This window comes from Culex pipiens, chromosome 2 (genome assembly GCF_016801865.2).
Source record: "Culex pipiens pallens isolate TS chromosome 2, TS_CPP_V2, whole genome shotgun sequence".
Classification (NCBI taxonomy): Eukaryota; Metazoa; Arthropoda; class Insecta; order Diptera; family Culicidae; genus Culex; species Culex pipiens.
Window position 1 is genome coordinate 47,092,479 of NC_068938.1, and position 19,210 is coordinate 47,111,688.

Consider the following 19,210-nt stretch of genomic DNA (forward strand, 5'->3'; position numbering starts at 1 on the left):
AGAATGGCGCATATGCATTTTGGCAGCTGGAACTATTTTCCTAGTGTATACGCCTTTGGTTGATGAGATATGGCCAAGCAAAGATAAAAAATACATTTTTTTTGTGTTTCCTGATCAGCGATATCTCGGAAAAATGGACCGATTTTCAATGTAATGGTTTTTGAAACATTATTACGAAATTCAAGTTTCAAAAATAACTTTTTTATGGAAAAAACTTTTATTTTGACAATTTTACAAAACTACATTACAAAATATCAAATTTTATGTTTTTGAAAAGAGCAAAACAATTCCTAATTTTAAAATCAATTGCATTGAAAATCGGAAAAAATGCGAATCAGCCATTTTTTTTATTTAAATGTTTCGGTGTAGTGTAGTCATAGTCATGTCATCAAATCTAACAGAACATTCTTTCAAAGCTTTATGCTTTTTTAAATTTTCAAATGTCTTTTTTGTATGGTCAGCAATCAATTTTTTATGGAAAATTATATGGGCAAGTTAATTATGCAAAATGATTTTTTGGGCATACGGAAGGCACCCCAAAAGTTTCGACCAGATTAAAAAAATGCAAAAAAATGGGTTACTAAAATATGGTTAGGCCGTAGCAAATATTTTTTTGAACTTTATGTCCCTCGACTCAGTCTGCCTGTGTGGATCAATCGGACCGCGCACTGGACTCACAATCCAGAGGTCGTCGGTTCGAATCCCGGGGCGGACGCAAAAAATTCTAAGTGTTAATATGGTATTCGGTGCCCTCTCCCCGTGCCATACCTTCACACTTAGGAGACCCGGGAGGCGGAGTCTTGTCGCAAAAAGAACGATACACGCCTGTGGATCCGTAGACGAAACCGCAAGGTTTAAGAGGGCCACATTATAAGGTGTTACGTCGATTCCGTTTTTTTTTTTTTGTCCCTCGACTCTAATTGTGGGCGAGGCGGGGGGGGGGGGGGGGAGAATAAAAAAATACAAAAATTTAAATTACAAGCCAAGGTCTCAACATTTGAATGTAAAAAGTGTTTTAAAATTCATTTTACACCTGCCCCGTTTTTACGCAATCATTAGTTTTCAAAATATCCAAGAATTGAAATTTTTTTTTTTCGCCGAAAAAACAAGTTTTTGTGGTGCTGCACCCAAACGGCGGCCGCATGATTGTGATGCATGGCGGCATGAAAGTATATCAGAATCTGCATGAAAACTGTCCTCATGCATTTTTTGCGATATAGGGGTATGACATTTTTGCCCGTTACCGACAATTATCGACATCTGGGTGCTGAAAAGACAGAATGCGTAACGTGATTTTCGAATGCTCCCAACTGCTCCTCACTAATACAAGTGCACTACTGCTGTAAACATAAACAAAGTAAAAGGCTTTGTTCAAGCTCAAGCGTGACATATTTTTTGCTGCTGAAGTGACTGGTTTTGAAACATTTTGAATCTGTTGATGTTAAAGTTTTCGCTGAAAAATTTAGTGCTTCGCGCAATTTTTGTTCGTAGACTAAACGGTGGGCGGCCAAAATATGCTTTTTTATTTTCGACCTGACGAAAAATTGCGTCAGAAGTGGGTGGAATTTTGTGAACCAGAAGAACAACCGAATGGAAGTTTCGAGATCATGTATCTTTGTATTTTAAGATTTGTTGACTTCGAATACCTCAAAAGCTGGAGTATTTTTTTTAATCCTGACAAAATAAATTATAGATCGATTACAATACTTGCTACTTCTTGGTATCATTTTGCAAACAGTAAATTGGTTCCGCTTTGACAGTTCTAAATTGAGGCCGCTTTGCGAACCACTATTCTGCACCCAGATCGACATTACCGATGGCTTTTCACAAAAAAAAACCCTTAACAGAGCGAGGATTGAACCACCAACTTCTTGGTTATAGATCCGACACGCTACCACCGCGTCATGGACGCTTGATGAAATGAGATTAAAAGAGCACCAACATATTCTTCTCTTTGGAGTGTTGCTCGGGGACGGGCCAGCATTATATGTGTTGGTGAGAACTGCAGATCGCTGAAATGTTTACACGCGGGCAAAAATGATCTACGGGCTTGCTGCAAAAAATGTTATAAAATGTGACAATTTATGCAACATTTCCACTGTTGCAGATTTTGAGATATATTTTTCCTTTGGGTGTGTACATTTAAATTTTATAAAAATGAAATATTTTTGATCGTCCCCAGACATGCTAAATATGATTTTAATTGCAGGAAAATGCATTTCTAATTGTTTTCAGTTGGTTAGACTTCTTTTTCCTTTATAATTTGGAAGTTTTTTGAAAAATAACGACATAAGCTTTGAAAAATATTGTAAAAGAATAACTAGAACAACATTTAAATTTAAAAATTGAAAAAAAGTTCTTTATACTCATCAACCAACACAGCAACGACTTCCAATAAAACCTTTGAGTGCTTCATTCTGATTCCGCGCAACACACAAAGCCCTCACACTCATACTCAAACACACACACATTTTATATGGCACATCGACCGGCCACGATCCGGCCAAGCCGTCTCGGAAGGTTAGCCGCTTCGGCATCGATGCCAAAGACCGGCAACCAGGCCATCATCTAAGAAGTTTCTATTCGACGTCCAAGCTTGGGTCGTCACCGAACACAAAAACACCCGTCGAAGGTTAGAACCACTCAGTTGGCGATAAATAGAAAAATCGAAAAAAAAAAACTTGAAGAAAATCTCCAAACAAGTCAAACACGCACCAACCCGTTATGGGAGGAGGTGGTGGGGAAAAATATGAACGAACGCTGCAGTTGATAGAAGCAAACCAAGCGTGCAGCATAGAACACAAGCCACCACCACCCCACAAGGTCTTGGAGATCGCGGGGCCCATTGGTGCGTTCAAACTCCCCTCCCCCCTTAAGTATTAGCCGCGGCGGGTGCGATATACGCTCGGGTGCTGTTAGATAAACATAAAAATTAAATTGTTAATGCTAAAAAGGAAAACCAACCAGTTTTAGATACCGGCCTGCTGACTTGTAGGCGAGAGGGGGGGTGGATAAGGCACGACTTAGCCCCAACATGGGTCTGTTTTCCCAAACCTTCGTTGACTGTAGAGGAACACAGAAAAAATCTTCAAATCTGAATATATTTTTAAAATGTGTCATAAATCATATGGCAAACTATTTCCACCAAGAATTAAAAGAATTGAAGTCGACAAAATGAATATCAATCTTTTAATCATTTTTTACAACTGTGCTCCTCAAAAAACACAAACTCAACTCGAGTTCTGAGGTAGTTGTGTGTGGCTTGCTTTTGCGTGAATCGTATAAAAAAGGTTGACCATTAGACAAGTACCTGTCGGAAGGGTGAAGTATGATTGGTGGTGGAGGAGAAGGCTAGAAGAAGTTAGTTCCGATAGCAATTCCGATTGGGTTTATGGATGCGTGCTAGAACGGAATAAAGCCAGCAAGCGATTAAGCTTGAGAGGTTTAGTAGATTTCTTTGGTAGAAAACTGAAAGACGAATAAAACTTGTTCTTGCTAGTACCGGGAGATTTCTTGTGAATAAGGTTGCCATTGTATAGCAAATAAGTTGTGCTTTGAAATCTTATCTTGTGATTGATGAACCTTTATCTTGCATCTGTGTTGCAATCCTGGTAATGTACAAACCTGAAAGTAAATAAAGAAAAGGCAAATGTTAGTACTGAATGCAACCAACCTGTGTATTTGTAAAGTCTTGATAAAATTTAAAAAAATCGATTTTCTTAAGATTCCTCCAAGATTTTCGGATATTGCGGAATTAACCGCAACAATATTTTCAAACTCTATTAAAAATATTTTGTAGATCTAGAAGTGTTGTGCTTGAAAATAAGACGCATCGGAATGAGACGTTTTATATTTTTTAACCTTGCGACCTTTTTTTGTGAAAACGTTTTTTTGAAAATCTTGCACATAAATTTTAAATCGGAACCGACAATCTAACATCGAGTTTTTTTTCTCTTTTTGGATATCTTCTTACTCTTAATTTTGATACACATTTAATAATGTTTAGTGTTTTTTCTAAGTTCGGTAAAGTAGATTTAAAAAAAAACATGTTTTTGAGGCAAATTTTTAGTTTTCAATTATAGGTTGTAAATCGAAAAATCATTTTTTTATGTGAAGGTTTATGCTGTTGACCATAGAATTGAGAATTAACGATTGGGTTGATTTTTTTTTTACTTTTTGAAACAGTTTTTAGTTAAACCTTTGGATAATTGAGTCTGGACTGTTATTGCAACAATGTTTTCAGAAACAAATAATTTCAATGTGTTTATCATCAATTTTTACTTGCAAAATATTAGCAACGGCCTTAAAATCGTCAAGTTTCAATTAAATAATTCTTGAAAAAGCTTCAACTGATTTTCCAATTTCGATTCATCGTTGTGCAATTCTCCCAGGAATGATCAATTCTTTGATTTTGTTTTGTTTTTTTTTATTTTGATGAATTTTTGCGAATACTTTTTTAAATTGTTATACATATTTATTTTAAATATGAGTGAATTTAGTTTTTGAGTATTTAGTTAGGATTAGTTTTAAAAGTAATATGTTTCCCAAATGTATTTTTAAAGCAAATATATGAAATGATCAGAAAAATCAAAGTTATGCACAACAAAGATGAAAAGCATTTAAGCCAACCACTTGAAACATAACAGAAATGTAATTTGTTTAAAAAAAAGTTCAACAAAGATAATTTCATAAAAAATGTGCTTTTTATAACCAGTGAAGTCATTTGGCATCATTAAATTTTCCATATAATTTCCTTACAATTTTGGTCGCTGTTCCTACAAAAAGCTATTAAAGATTCAAAAATCTGTTTCTTCAGAACATATATTCTGATCGATTTGGTGTCTCAGACAGATACACAGAAAAAAAGGGAAAGGGGACACGAAAAAATTAATCACATGTAAACTCAGTTGATGTAAACTTGAGATTCGACGTAAACGGTTGAATCACACGTAAAATCATGTTTTTACGTATAATTTGTTGCAAATTTACATAAAATTGCATTTAAATTTACATGTTTAATGACGTGCAAAAGTGTTCCATCATAAATGATGTAACATTCGGAATTATTTTTTTGTGTGTAGGCTTAGAAAAAAATAGCTGCCCTCCAGAAAAACCAAACCCTCTTTTCACATAACAAAATTGAAAGGGTAAAATTACAATATTTTTTTTAAATTTCATGTTCGGATATTTGTTTGATGCCAAAAATGGCATCTTTTGAGCTTTGGCACATGTTGGTCAAAAGTCATTTGACAGTGTTGCCAATATTTTGAATTTATTTGCAATGTTTTTATAGGTAAACAAAGTCGTTATCAATAAAAAAAATATTTTTTGTAAGGTACTATTCGCTTGCAAATATTATTTTTCATCTGAAAGTAAAGTCAAAAAAATGTTTTCTTCTTTTTATGCTTTGTTTTTTAAATCATAATTTTCCACTTGTTTTTTTTTTGCAAAATTTAAATTGAAACTATTTTTTGAGATTTCCTAAGCAATACTGCAACTATTCCGAAGACTTCTGTGTCTCGATATTGATTTTTGAAGATTTTAACCCCCTACAACCCAATCACGCCTCTAGGCGGGCTTCAATCTTAAAAATTCGCCAAAAAAATATTTTTAATCTTGAAAAAGCATTGGAAAGAAGAACTCTTACATTTTTTGAAAATTCTGGGTTGGAAGTTTGACTTGTTTTATGCGACTTTGTCTATGTTTTAAACAATGTATTTTTTTTTTAGTCAACTTTGGCTGTGTGTAACTAACATTTCCTATATTTTATGTTAAAATACAGCAATTCCATTTGAAAAGAGACTAAACCGAAAAAAAATTCTCCGATCGGGCTCAAAACTTTTCTGGGGGTTCCTTGGCCAAAATAATCAGACCCGTTTTTTTTTGGCCATATCGTGCTAAAGTGGTCCCAAAAATGGCAATTTTCGTCATTTTTTAACAAAAAACACCATTTTCAAAAAATCAACTCCACGCCATTTCAACCGATTTTTGCGTCTTGGACGCAAATGAATGGTGATAAGTTGGTCTTTATAGGAAAAATAGTCTGAAGACCGAAACATCTTGCCTAACATTTGAAAAGGTCGAATTCTTAGGACAATTTTACGCAACATACTCAAAAATGGGAGGTGTTTTAAAATAGATAATAAAAAAATATAATAAAATCTCTGAAATTTTAAAGTTATCGTCGTTTCAGCGCAAACAATTTTTTTCCGGTTTTCGTCATTTTTTCATTTTTGCGCGCTGCGCACCTAAAATCCTAGTTTTTATGTTTTTATATCGTATCTCGGATTCCTGTTAATGAACCTCTCCTTTTTTCGAATATGTTACGTAAAATTATCTAAAGAAACCGACAAAAATAGTCTCAGACATAAGCTGTTTGGTCCAGACACCGTCAAGTAAAGTTTTATTCGACCTGTTCAAATGTAGACAGCAAAAATCGGTTGAAATGGCGTGGAGTTATGATTTTTTGAAAATGGTGTTTTTTGAAAAAAATAACGAAAATTGCCATTTTTGGGACCACCCTAGCAAGATGTAGGTCACCCTAATGGCTAAACAAAAAATACGACTCTAATTATTTTGACCGGATAGGAGAACTTTTTTTTTCGGTTTAGGCTCTTATCAAATGGAATAGCTGAATAAGTATGCAGTAATTTTTGTAATGTCCAAGACTACACGGAGAAAAAAGAGTTCCCAAAATCGTGCAAAAATGGGAACCACGAACAAAGTGTTCAAATCCCATGGTACGATTTTGAAAAACATTTTTTGTTTTTTTGTTACCGTCATCAGGGATGACATTGGGTCTGGGGGGTGAGATGGAGTCATACAAAAACACTGAAATTTGTATGACCCAATCTCACCCCACAGACCCAATGTCACTCCTGAGGACGGTATTGATAAAGGTATCATTCTATGGTAGAAAATGTGAAAAACAAACAAAAAATCGAAAAAGGTGGTAATGATGCAAAGGTTAGGAGATACTAGAATAATGCAAAAACTATAAAAAACAAACATAAACTAAACAAGATAAATGCAAATAAAAATACTAAAAATGCAACAAGCAAAACAAAAAACAAGAGTAGTCAAGTTGTGTTTTTTCTCTTCTTCCAGATTTGAAATTCAAACACCGTACATCACAAACTACTATGAAGTGATGCATGCATTCGATTGATATCAAGACACTTTAAGCTCTGTTCGCCAGTAAGTTCCAAAGATGGGCAAAGTTCTTTAGACCCCACCTCACCCAACCAACCGTTCCATTCCAGTCTTAAAAGCTTACAAAAGAACTTTAAGCATTTCTGCACTTCTTTGCATGCATGCAAGATTTACAATTTCCACCACGCTCGCTCTGATGTTCCCTAGCAGTTCTTAAAGTTATGTAATCAAGAAGAACTCTTTAATGCTCTCTGCAGCATAAAAGTTCGCTCAACTTCCAAATAGGGTGCGAGGAGGGAGGGGGGAAGGGAGGATGACTACACCACATAGACAACTTTTTATGCGAATTTATGGCCCGTTTGGTTGTCGCTCTGGAGACAGGAACTATCAAAGGGGTGGTGTGGCGAGTAGGGGGAAGCGATCTATGATGATATGGGCAGCAGCAGCAGAACCGTCTTCGTTCTCCGTACTGTTTATGCCGCGCTCCATCAGCTGGCCGATGCCACCACCGTGTGACTGTATGGGTGCAGTTATGTTTTATCTACACAGCTGTGTGAGTTTTTTTTTCCATTTTTGGCTCGCGTTTGCCAAGTCGGCTGTTCTATGTTTGGGGGGCCTATGCTAGTTTTATGCTGGCATGCTGCTGTATATCTGTGGGTTTTTACATAAAAACAGTATGATAGATAATGGATGCGACGCGAAACGACGTGGAGTTGGGTTCGTTCTTTATGTATTCTTGGTTTTCTGGTGTTCTGTTCATCGTGATATTGTGACCGTTTGTTTGGCAGTGTGCCACCGTAGTTGGCCTACTCGACACCAGAGTGGGACACTGACTAGCGTGTCGTTTTTATTGAGCATGTTTTGAGAATTTCAATGACCAAAATCAGGTTTATTAAAGATTGTTGTTGAGTTTGGGTTATTTTGGAATCATTATTAGGGATTTTTAAACATTTTTTCGGAATTGGAAATATTCTTTATCAGATTGGTAATGTCACTGTCATAGCCACCTGCACCTTTAAAACCCTCTGGACCGAGTCATGTAGCCAAGTGCTAACAGTTTAATCTCGTAAGCGGTAGATCAGCAGTTCAAATGTAGTCTTTCAAGGTGTTCCCCTAAGGAACAGTAAAAAATTTACTTGTTTCCCATTTTGAACAAAAAATGTCCCCACAACTTCGCTCATCAATCATCTCCCCCTCAAGACAAGAGGAAACCCCTTTGAAGATACTGTCCTGTCCAGTATCCTTCCACCTGGAAGTCGCCGGCAAAGTTAATCACAATCATTTGGCTGTCATCAACAGCTGCATACGCCAGACAATCACCGTTATTGAGACCTTCTCGGCGGTTCCAGAATTAATCAATCCAAAAAAGGAAGACTCGAACCCCGAAAGGATTAAGTTGCCAGCAGCAGGACAAACTCGGTTCGACCTCGTGAACATCGCGACGCAAAACCAGTTCTGCGAAATTTTAACTGTAATGTTTGTATTGCGGTTCTTCGAGTTTCGGACGGCGGCCGGTGTGGTCATCTGGACGGACGGACACACAAGAAACTGGTTTTTCAACTTGGAATGTTATGTTCTGCGAAGAGAGTTGGCGGAGTGGGCAGAATAATCCGTAATTTGATAGCGTTGTGGGCTGGTTGGAGAGGAGATTTCTTTTGCGGTTTATGTTAATTTGTTTGTTTTTTTTTTATGGTAAGGCGGTGAAATTTCAGAAGCCCAGCGATAATTGGAGGTCATTTGTTAGGAATGTTGGGGAAAGAAAAGTTAAATTTGACAAATTTGCAAAACTTATAAATACAAAAATTAATAACTCAAGCTTCTCCCATTTGAGTGCACCGTATAATGCACAAGTTGCGGTTGATTCTAATCCAAGTTAGGCCGGAAAGTTGTTTACGACCAGCACCGCAATCGAAAACCATAACCTCAACTAGGCAAATCCCCATACACAAATCCGTGGCGAATCAAAAGTGCATCTCCAATGTATGCAACCAGCACTGTTTGTGCCGGTAATAATGATTAATTCTGCCAGATACGCACCCGCACTCTGTCGAAGGTAATTACGATTGCGTTTCACCGAAGGAAGCTCTCCGTAGATTTGTACCGCAAAACCATTCATCAAATCAACTCGCCAGTCGGCAGGCTATGGATTGTTAATTGTTGGTGATTTGATGGAGTGTGTAATTTGGTGTTGGTTGCACTTGGTCAGAATCAACCGATTCTCGCAGAACGGTAACGGTATCACAAAGCTTGCAGTGCACCTTGTCTTGCAATAGAAACTAACCGTAACTACCATATTCATCAGCTAGCGTAGTGCAGTGTCTCAAACCGGATAGAATCTCGTTTATCTTGTTACATCTTGAGTTGAGGTGCCATATGAGAAGCGCTGAAGAGACAGGCAGCAGAGAATGCACCTTGAAGGTTTTTTTTTTCAAAGGTATGAGGATAACTAAAGATGTTCCATGGGCTAATGATTGCAGTTTCTGTATCACAAGCAGAAAATTCAGATATCAACTTCACGTCAGTATCCTTGAAATTTGGGAACTGCAATTGTATTTTGAATATGAACAAAAAATCTCAAGGAATCAGGTGGAATTCAAATTCACACATGGACAAGACAGTTATTTTCTCATTTCTTTATTTTCATTCTTTAAACATCAAATTTGGGTTCTGCAACATCATTTTAGTCATATTTGAGTGGTTTATTGCTTGTTACATTAAAAATTGCATTCTCTGTTCACCGCCGCAATGTTGGAATTAAAATTTCCAAATCACTTTAAAGCATTTTTTGGGTCGTATTTGAGCTTAGCAATGCAAAATAAGAAATTTAATTGTATTTTTTTATTTGGAAGAAGCTTTTTCCATCGATTTCTAAGGTCCAAATAAACTATTTTGCATCATTGGATTCTCCATGCAAATTTGGAGGGTGTCCATAGGAAAATGCTAAGCAAATGTTCGAAGATCCGTAAAAATAAGTAAAACTTGATTTTGACAATCTTTTCATTCCTAATTACTTTATATTTTTTTTATAAGTTTTCGTGGGCAAAAGTGACAACTTTTGAGCTAAAGTGAATAAATATTATTATTCGAAAACATATCCAATATATGGAAAAAATATACATATATATTGTTTGTAAAATTGAATTTGGAATCAGAAATTACAATTTGCAGCTTTCAAGTTAAAGCTGTTTTAAGGTGGAAAATTGCTGAATTTTATTTAAAAAAAAGGCAATTTAAAAAAATAACTGAAAATGGCTTCAACCCAAAACAGTGCAGTCAATAAAAGTATCACAAAAGTAAATTTTGATTCAAAATTAATATTGAAACATTATTTTTGAAGGCTTTTTTTATTGAATTTCAAAACATTCCAAAAATCATAAAACTTGAAAAAAACTACACTTTTTCAACTTTTTGGATCAAAACTTTCAACATTTTGTCCGCTATAACATATAAAAAAAACATATTTTCAGTTTCGAGGAACTTGGTTTCATTTCAATCAATTATTACAAAAAATTTAAAAACAAGGTTTTTTTTGCGAATTTTCTAGAGAACTGATTGAATTTCATATGTGAGCAATTCTCTGAGGTTCCGGTAATTCGTTTTTTTTTTGTATCTTTTAATCCGGCTGAAACTTTTTTTGTCCATATAATTTTTCATACAAATTTGGCAGCAAAAATGATACATAAAATTCAAAAAAAAAATTCAAAAAAATCTGTCTTTTTAAAGGAATTTTTGATTGATTTGGTGTCTTCGGCAAAGTTGTAGGTATGGATAAGGACTACATTAAAAATATTATACTCGTTACATTTTTTTTGGCGATTTTTAATTTCTCTTTTTGTCACTAAAACTTTGCAAAAAAAAACACAATCTTTAATTTTTTTTTCTGATATGTTTTTGGGGACATCAAATGCAAATTTTTCAGAAATTTTCAGAATAGACAAAAAATCTTTGACCAAGTTATGAATTTTTCAATCAATACTGATTTTTTTTCAAGCAATCGAAACATTTGTCCCAAAAATTTTCCTACTTCATTTTTCGATGTAAAATCGAATTTGCAATCCAAAAGTGCTTTAGTGAAATTTAGATAAAGTTCACAGTTTTCAAGTTTTAGCCCTTTTTAGGTACCGTAAACTGGTGTGATTTTGATAGCCTGGGGTGACTTTGATAGGTTTTTCAAATGCCCGTCAAATTAATATCTAAACATTTTTGAGAACATATATGCAAAATTGTGACTATAACATTGGATGTATCAAAATTAGTGGCCAAATCAAATTTCTATCAATGTCAACCCGGGCTATCAAAGTCACCCCAGTTTACGGTAACTTTTTTGAAAAAAGTCGCAGTTATTCATTTTTTAAAATTAGCGCTCATGTTTGCCCACTTTTGAAAAAAAAATATTTTCGAAGAGCTGTAAAAACTTCTCTAAAGTTTGTCTTTTGTGAACTTTGTTGATACGGCCCTTTGTTGTTAAGATTTAGTCATGCAAAGATCAACCCATCATTTTGTTATGTCGATATCTCAGCAACTAATGGTCCGATTTTCAATGTTAAAATATGAAAAATTCGTGAAATTTTTCGAACTTTTCGAAAAAAATATTTTCAATTTTTTTAACCAAGAGTAACATTTTAAAACAGTTTTTTGCAAATCAAGTTTTATTGACAAAAAGTGAAATCAAAAATCACCAAAGAAATTTTTTTACCGAGTATCATTTTTTTTCAGTGCAGTCCTTATCCATACCTACAACTTTGCCCAAGACACCAAATCTGTCGAAAAATTCCTTCAAAAAAGACAGATTTCTGAATTTTCAAACATCATTTTTGTATGAACAGCTGCCAAATTTTTACTTTTTCCTTATTTGGGAGGTTTTTTTGAACAACTGTTCAACTTCTCTTGTTGTGTGTTTTTCTTGTTAAATTTTCATTATTTTTATTTGCATTTATCATCATTAGTTGATTTTTGATTTTGATAGTATTTGGCATATTCTACCACCTCCTACCATTGCCTTTTGTTTTTTTAATTTCCAGTCCAGTTTTTCCAGTCACTTTTTCGATTTTTGCTTGTTTTTCACATTTTCACATACTATGATACAAATTTCATATAAATTGTAAGTAAATGTGAAGAGGCATAATTTGAAACATTATAAAAATTACTGCATACTTATTTATGCATAGAAAAATTGTAATTTCAGTCAAAGCTGACGCCCGAAAAAATGACATTTTAAAAAAACATCGGCAAAGTCACATAAAACGAGTCAAACCTTACAACCCTAAAATTTTCTAAAACTTCTTCTTCTTCTTTACAATACTTTCAAATATCAAGAATTGGATGAAAATTTGTTTTTTGGCGAATTTTCAAGTTAAGCCCGCCTAGAAGCGGGGTTCGGTTATTGATGGTTAATTATTTGAAGTTATTTTAAAATAAATTTGAGTAAATTTTAAATAAATTAATACTATACTTCCAATGTTGGAAATATAAATATAACCAGAATTCCACGAATAAAAAAAAGTGAAGATGAGTAAAATGTCATAAAGGAAGAAGCAACCTCAGCAAAAAAAAAGCAGAAACCTGAAATCAAGACCGCTTCTTCCGCGGCATCCCCCTGGTCGAGAAAGGAAAAACTGGAGTAGCAAAGATGCTAATGAAGCCATTTTCAAATGCAAATGAGCCGTACAAATTGATGGCTTTTCGCGAATTGATGACGGAAGTGGCACGAACGGAGAATGTCACGCTGTCTCACCATCTTTGCTCTGTCAACTCTCTAGCTGATAAGCTGGCCGTTAAGGGTTGCCCTGTTGCTTAATTATTAACGGAACAGGGATCTTATCGAGAAGGGGGGAGGAAGCTGAGATTGGCGCCACCGGTCAGGTGCTAATGAGTCAAGCCACGGAGAAGTGTTTGATTGGAAAATTGCCGTGATTTATAGCTGCTTTGCATGCAAACGATAATTTTAATTGCATAACTAAAGGATGTAACATAATGTTCTGTATTATTCATGATGATCATTAAAATGTTCTTCATGGAGTAGAGAAGTGGAAAAAAACAGGCACACTTCCCGAGAAAATGTTCAGCCTCTACGTGATACCATCTGACACAGTTTCAAGCCCTAACGGTAATCGGCGAGCGAATCGGTTTCTGGTGCTGCTGATGGTGGTCCATTCTTGATGTTTAGCAATCCGCGAATTGCATATTTTATTGCACCTTTTTAGAGCGGCGATGAGCGGCGACTGATGCGACAACGTCGCACGTACTCTGACAGCATTAAATGCAACCCGCATTATTTTTTCGAAGCACAGAAGAGGCATAGCAAAGCATATGGTTGGGCTGGGTTGGGCTAAGAATACTAATCAGCTGCAGGAGAGCTGGAGAGAAATTTGCAAACTAGATTGGTAGAAGCAGTTTTGTGAAGTCAATTTTTAAATATAAGGTAGCTTGTACCTTTTACATGTTTTGAGGTTAAATAAAGACCAACACAGTTCCCTTGTAAAAAGCATAAAACTTTTTTTTTAAATTCAAGCTTTACTTTTTGTGCACTCCATAAGTGGTTTCTAATACTTGCTGAGCAGTCTCCATGTTTCGATTATAAATTTAGTTTTTAGTTAGTTTGGATGCAACTTTCTCAATGAAATTTTTATATTCAAATACACCAGATTGACCTAGACGCATTGTATTCTCCGTACAAATACCTATTCAAAAATTTGTATCATGAGCAGCGATGGAATAATCATCATCAAAAGAAAATCTTTGGATGTTCATCAAAAGAACAAATCCGAAGGGAGCATGGCTCTCCTCTCTCGCACACGAAAGATCGGTAAAAAGAATCTAAAAAATCATCATCTTGATTATTTGGTGGAACATCTTTTTCACTACTACACTTGCAAGTGTAACGTCACACGTCGAAAATTGACCTGTAACATTTTGTAGATGGGCAATGTGTGTAAACAAAGTGAAATAAACATTTTTGAGTCGTGCTGACAAGGAAATTCACAAAAAATCTTCAGCAGATTGATTTTCTTGGAACATTTCGGGAGCGATTTTCTTTTGCGTGATTTGCCTCCTCTCTCTTTTGCGGGTGAAGTAAGTTCGCAAGCGAAATTGATTTTTTCGTGATTATTCCATCCCTTTCATGAGAAGGTTACATTTTTTTAAGATTTGTATTATAAAATTCCGATTCTTGTGATAATGACCAAATTTAAAATTATCTCACCTTCTTTACAATTTATATAAACAACTGATTGAGGTAGGGGGAGAGGGGGTAATATGCACCCCCTAAGGAAAAACTGTGATTTCTCAACCATTACAGCATTACTGTGGAAAAATTTTGGTCGATGTTCTAAAACAACTATTATTCTTCGTCATCCATGTGAAAAAAGTCTTAAAAAACCTCAAAATTGTTCGAAAATATCAAATTTCTAAAAACATTTTCGATTCATTTCAAACAACCATGCGGGGCAATATGCACCGCAACATTGGGGCAAAATGCACTAAAACAACGGGGCAAAATGCTCCACAACATGGGGCAAAATGCACCGGGTAAAAGCAGTTTTCACTAGTCACCACTAGATGACACCGCTGTTTTTACAAAGGAGCTTCACAGCGGTGCATTTTGCCCCGACCACGTTTTTTGCAGAAAATTTAATAAAAAATGCATTTTTTGATGTTTTTGGACTCATCTATCTACAGAATTGTGAAGATTATGGCAAAAACTATACACCTCAACACTTACAATAACAATAAATGCTTTTTATATTGTCCAAAACTCATAATGAAAGTTCAATGAAAATTAGATGAAAACACAACATTTTAAAGTTTTGCAAATAACTTAAGATGTTTTTGTACTACGATGCTCAAATTTTTCCAGCATGTTTTAGCAACGTTAAGCTTCCAATTTCTATGATTTTTTCCCCGTAAATTCTTCCAAATACCGAGAAAAGCAGGGGGTGCATTTTGCCCCGGGGGTGCATATTACCCCCTCTCCCCCTAATAGATTAATCAAAAATCTGAAAAATCACATTTAACTTCAATTATATACTTGGTCACGGAGAAAGATAAATGTAATGAAAAAGCTTCAAACGATATTTATATTTTTAAATGTTTGACAGAGTACGGTCAAAAAGTCGTGAGTGTTTTTTTTTTGAATGACACAAAAAAAAAATGGTCGGGTCATTTTTCTTCTAAACATTATTTTATGGATGGGAAATAATCTTTTCAGCAAATGAAAGAAAATATGAAATATTGAAGATCAGAAAACCCTATCAAAAGAAATGAGCAATTAAGCTTTGTTTGTTTAACATGTTAGGGTGATACGGGAAGGCAGCGCCATATTGACACTACAACTCGAGTTTTTCGAAGCACCTTCAAGGAAAATGCCGTAACTTACAAAGTTAATTTTTTTGCAGACGCTAAATATGGCGATAGCATGCAATCTATCGAGTTTAGAAATTGATTTAAGATGAACAGAAATTGCTTGGACAATTTGACCTCTTAGAACAAAGTTCCACGCAAATCATAGGGAGGTCGGGGCAACTTTTTCCGATTTCGTACGAGTTGGCAGAGGATAAGAATTTTCTGATCACATTTTTTTTTAATTTTATGCAAGCAAATAGAATTGACAAGACGACGCTTCGGTGGAGTCGCTGGTCGCCGATAATTTATCAAAATTGATTAAATCAGAAATTTACACTTAATTTAAGGCCCAATTGTAAAGCTTTATTTTCGTCTTGATCACGTTCGGACAAACAACCACCGCTCGACTCGTTGGGTGGCATCCGCACAGGAAGCTGCAAACGATCTTCGGTTTCAGCCTTCAGAGATGCAGGTTCAACAGCAAAAAAGTCACGTTGACCAACAGAAGAGAACCTGTGAAGCAGCAAAAGCAGCTGGTCCTCGTGCCTTTCGTCCCTCCGAGTCTCTTCTACGGGTTGTGTCGGCAGTATTTCTGCTTATCACCCTCACTGTCCCCTCCCACCAAAACATGTCCACTCGCTGTGTACAAACGGGACGTGACACACAGACACACACACCCACTCACACACCATCAGCACCACATAACGGATCTTTCCGCGGGTACAAATAATACTGTTAGCTTTCGAGACCTCTCCTCTCTCTTCAGGTCTTTCTTTAATGTTTTTTTTTTCTCTCTCTTTCTCTTTCGACTCCTTTCAACTGGCCTTTCGTTCTGAAGTTCTTTTTTTTTCGCTTCAACTTGCACAAGTTCTCGCGCGGTGATGATGCTTGAAAGCTTGATGCGTACAGAAATTAATGGGGCTTTAACAACGACGAGAGTTTGAGAGAAGCGATGAGAGATGTCCTCTGTCTGGAGGTATTTTTCGCACCTTTTATGCGATAATTGTCATCGGTGAGCAATTTGGAGGGAGCAGAAAAAAATGAGTAAACAATAAATTACGCTTCGCGAAATGGGCACTGGAATGGAATGCTAAAGAGTTGTCATTTTGGGGACATGATAATTGCAAGGAATTGCGGAGGTAAACTCTTGAAAGGATAATTAAATTAAATGCGCTTTAAAGTATTTGAATTTCACAGTAAAACGTGATATTCCGTAATTTGCCACTTCCACAGCAATCGATACTAAACACTCTCCCTCTAGCTCCAATCGGGTAGTAGAGTGAATGGCTCAGTGAAACCGATTGCGCAGTGTTGCTCAAAGCTGACTCAAAACATTCTGCTATCAGCTTTTTTTTTTGATCATAAACAAAAGTGCTTATAGTCAATGTTTTTTTTTGTTATTCATAATGTGGCAGTGCGTGGCCGAATGGTTACGCTGTCCGCTTTGTAAGCGGATGATTCTGGGTTCGATTCCCATCTGCTCCAACCTTCCATCGGATGAGGAAGTAAAATGTCTGTCCCGGCCTTGGTTGTTAGGCCGTTAAGTCATTCCAGGTGTAGGAGTCTTCTCCATACCATAAGTACAAAAAACACACCGAACCAAGCCTACTCCGGTGGAATCGCTGGCGGCGGTTGGACTCTCACAATCCAAAGGTCGTCAGTTCAAACACTGGAGTGGAAGGTTCCTTGGAGTAGAAAGAGGTTTTGGTGCCCTCCCCATTCTAGCCTTCGGACTCCTAGGTTCGAGCAGAAACTTGCAACAAAGACCACAAAAGACCCGGGGGTCATTAATGTGGATGGTTTGATTTTTTTTATTGAACTTATTTTTATACACCCAAAATTCAGAGTCGAGATAATCGTTCTCTCAAAATTTATTGAGGGCTCAGTGCCAAAATCGATAGAATAATGGTACCAACTCACACCATCAAAACAAATGAGTTCATTCGTTAGTTGAACAATAAATCTCCAACAAGTGTCATACATCGACTTCTGCCTTCTCCTTGGTCACCAAGCTGTGGTGGCCGAGGCAGCTAAGTCATTGGATTGGTTTGTCAAAGGTCTCTGGTTCAATTCCCGTTGTCGACACTTTTGGTTTTTTGTTTGACGGATGAACTTTTTTTGCAAATGAACCTCGAGAGAATAGTTCTATCGCCCATCTCGAGCTGTGTTCTCTGCGTCCGTGAATGGTACCACTATTCTCTCGACTCGAGACCATCATTCTCTCGGACTAGCGCTGCCAGTTTTGGGTGTAAGGTCCTTTCAGGTGCTGCGACCAGGTTAGGACCGAGGATCAATAGTACAAAAAATAATAAAAGAAAATAAAAACGTAACTATCGTAGATGATCATTTTCTCGCGCCATGTGTCAACAGGTGTGCGATTACATCAATCAAAAAGTCAATGTTTTTTTTTATATTTTGCAATTTTGTTACATCAAAGACACATTTGACAGTAGTTTCCATCATGAAAAATACTAGGGGAAATATGCCCATTTTAATCACTCTAAGCCGTTCGACCAATTCTCATCACTTTTGCCGTTTTCCGCTATGAAATCAACATTTTCAGATGTATCAACAATTGAGAGTTGCTTGCTCACTTTTGTTTGAGCTATTTATAACTTTGACACAGTCAAAAACACTTTATGAAAGCTATAATTCATGATCAAAGTGCTGATAGGCCGATAATAGAAATAGGCTGAGAAAGGGTATAGTTCCCCTAATTGACGGCAAGCAGTGGTAGTGCAAGGCAAGTGAGCGCCGCGCTGGTGTTTTTCTAGATTCTCTCCTCTCTGAGCATTTTCGTTTGTGACTGTGGTCAACGGACGTAGCAGGCCAATAAATTCACGGAGAATTTAAATCGATGTTTGATTTGATTGACCAAGTCGCTGGCAGCTGGCGAGTCGTGTTTGCTCGCGAATGGTTGCGCAAAGATTTCCGGAGCAGCATTTTAAAAAAGGGCGCATAATCATGTTGACAGCTGGAAGTATTTTGAAAATTCCGGCCCAAATGGTAACTGTTTGAACCCACAGTGTTCAAAAGTAGCTGGGGAGGCCAGCTTTGTTTAACACTCCTAGTTTTGTGAAAAAGTACTTGTTGTCTGGAAAATAGCTAAACAACTCCAGCTGTCAAAACACTTATCGCCCCTTTCAAATGTTGCTCCAGCTTCCATCGACAATGAGTGAGTAATTTCTGACGTTTAAACGTTTCGAGAAAACGCGTTTTAATGTTTGACCTTGAATAAACAAAGCAAAGAGCACGCAATGTAAACAATAACAAACACGTTTTGTTTGGTTGACCATTACGTGCATTGTCCCGAGGTTTGGTTGAATTTGGTTGCCGGAGTCCCGAAATATTATTGAAAATGTTTACGGTAGTTGGGAATGTACGTGTGTCAAACGCGTTCTGACCTGAAATCCCTTTGGCCAGTTGTCACACTTACAGTAATTTTCAGAGGTTGTCAGTTCGATTCCCGTATCGAAATGATGAATTATTTTTCGATTTATGATCCCGTTCCAAAATTATTATTTTTTATGCTAACAAAACGTATATCAAAATCATAAATTTTCATTGATTCTTAAGCAAAGAAATTATCACATCAACGAAATCGGCCTGATGAGAGACAATCAAGAAATTTTCTGCAAAATTTTCAAAGGGTCACCAAAGAGCCAATGATTTCCTCATGGATTTTTCTATGACACATTCTCCAACGGCAAAAATGGCA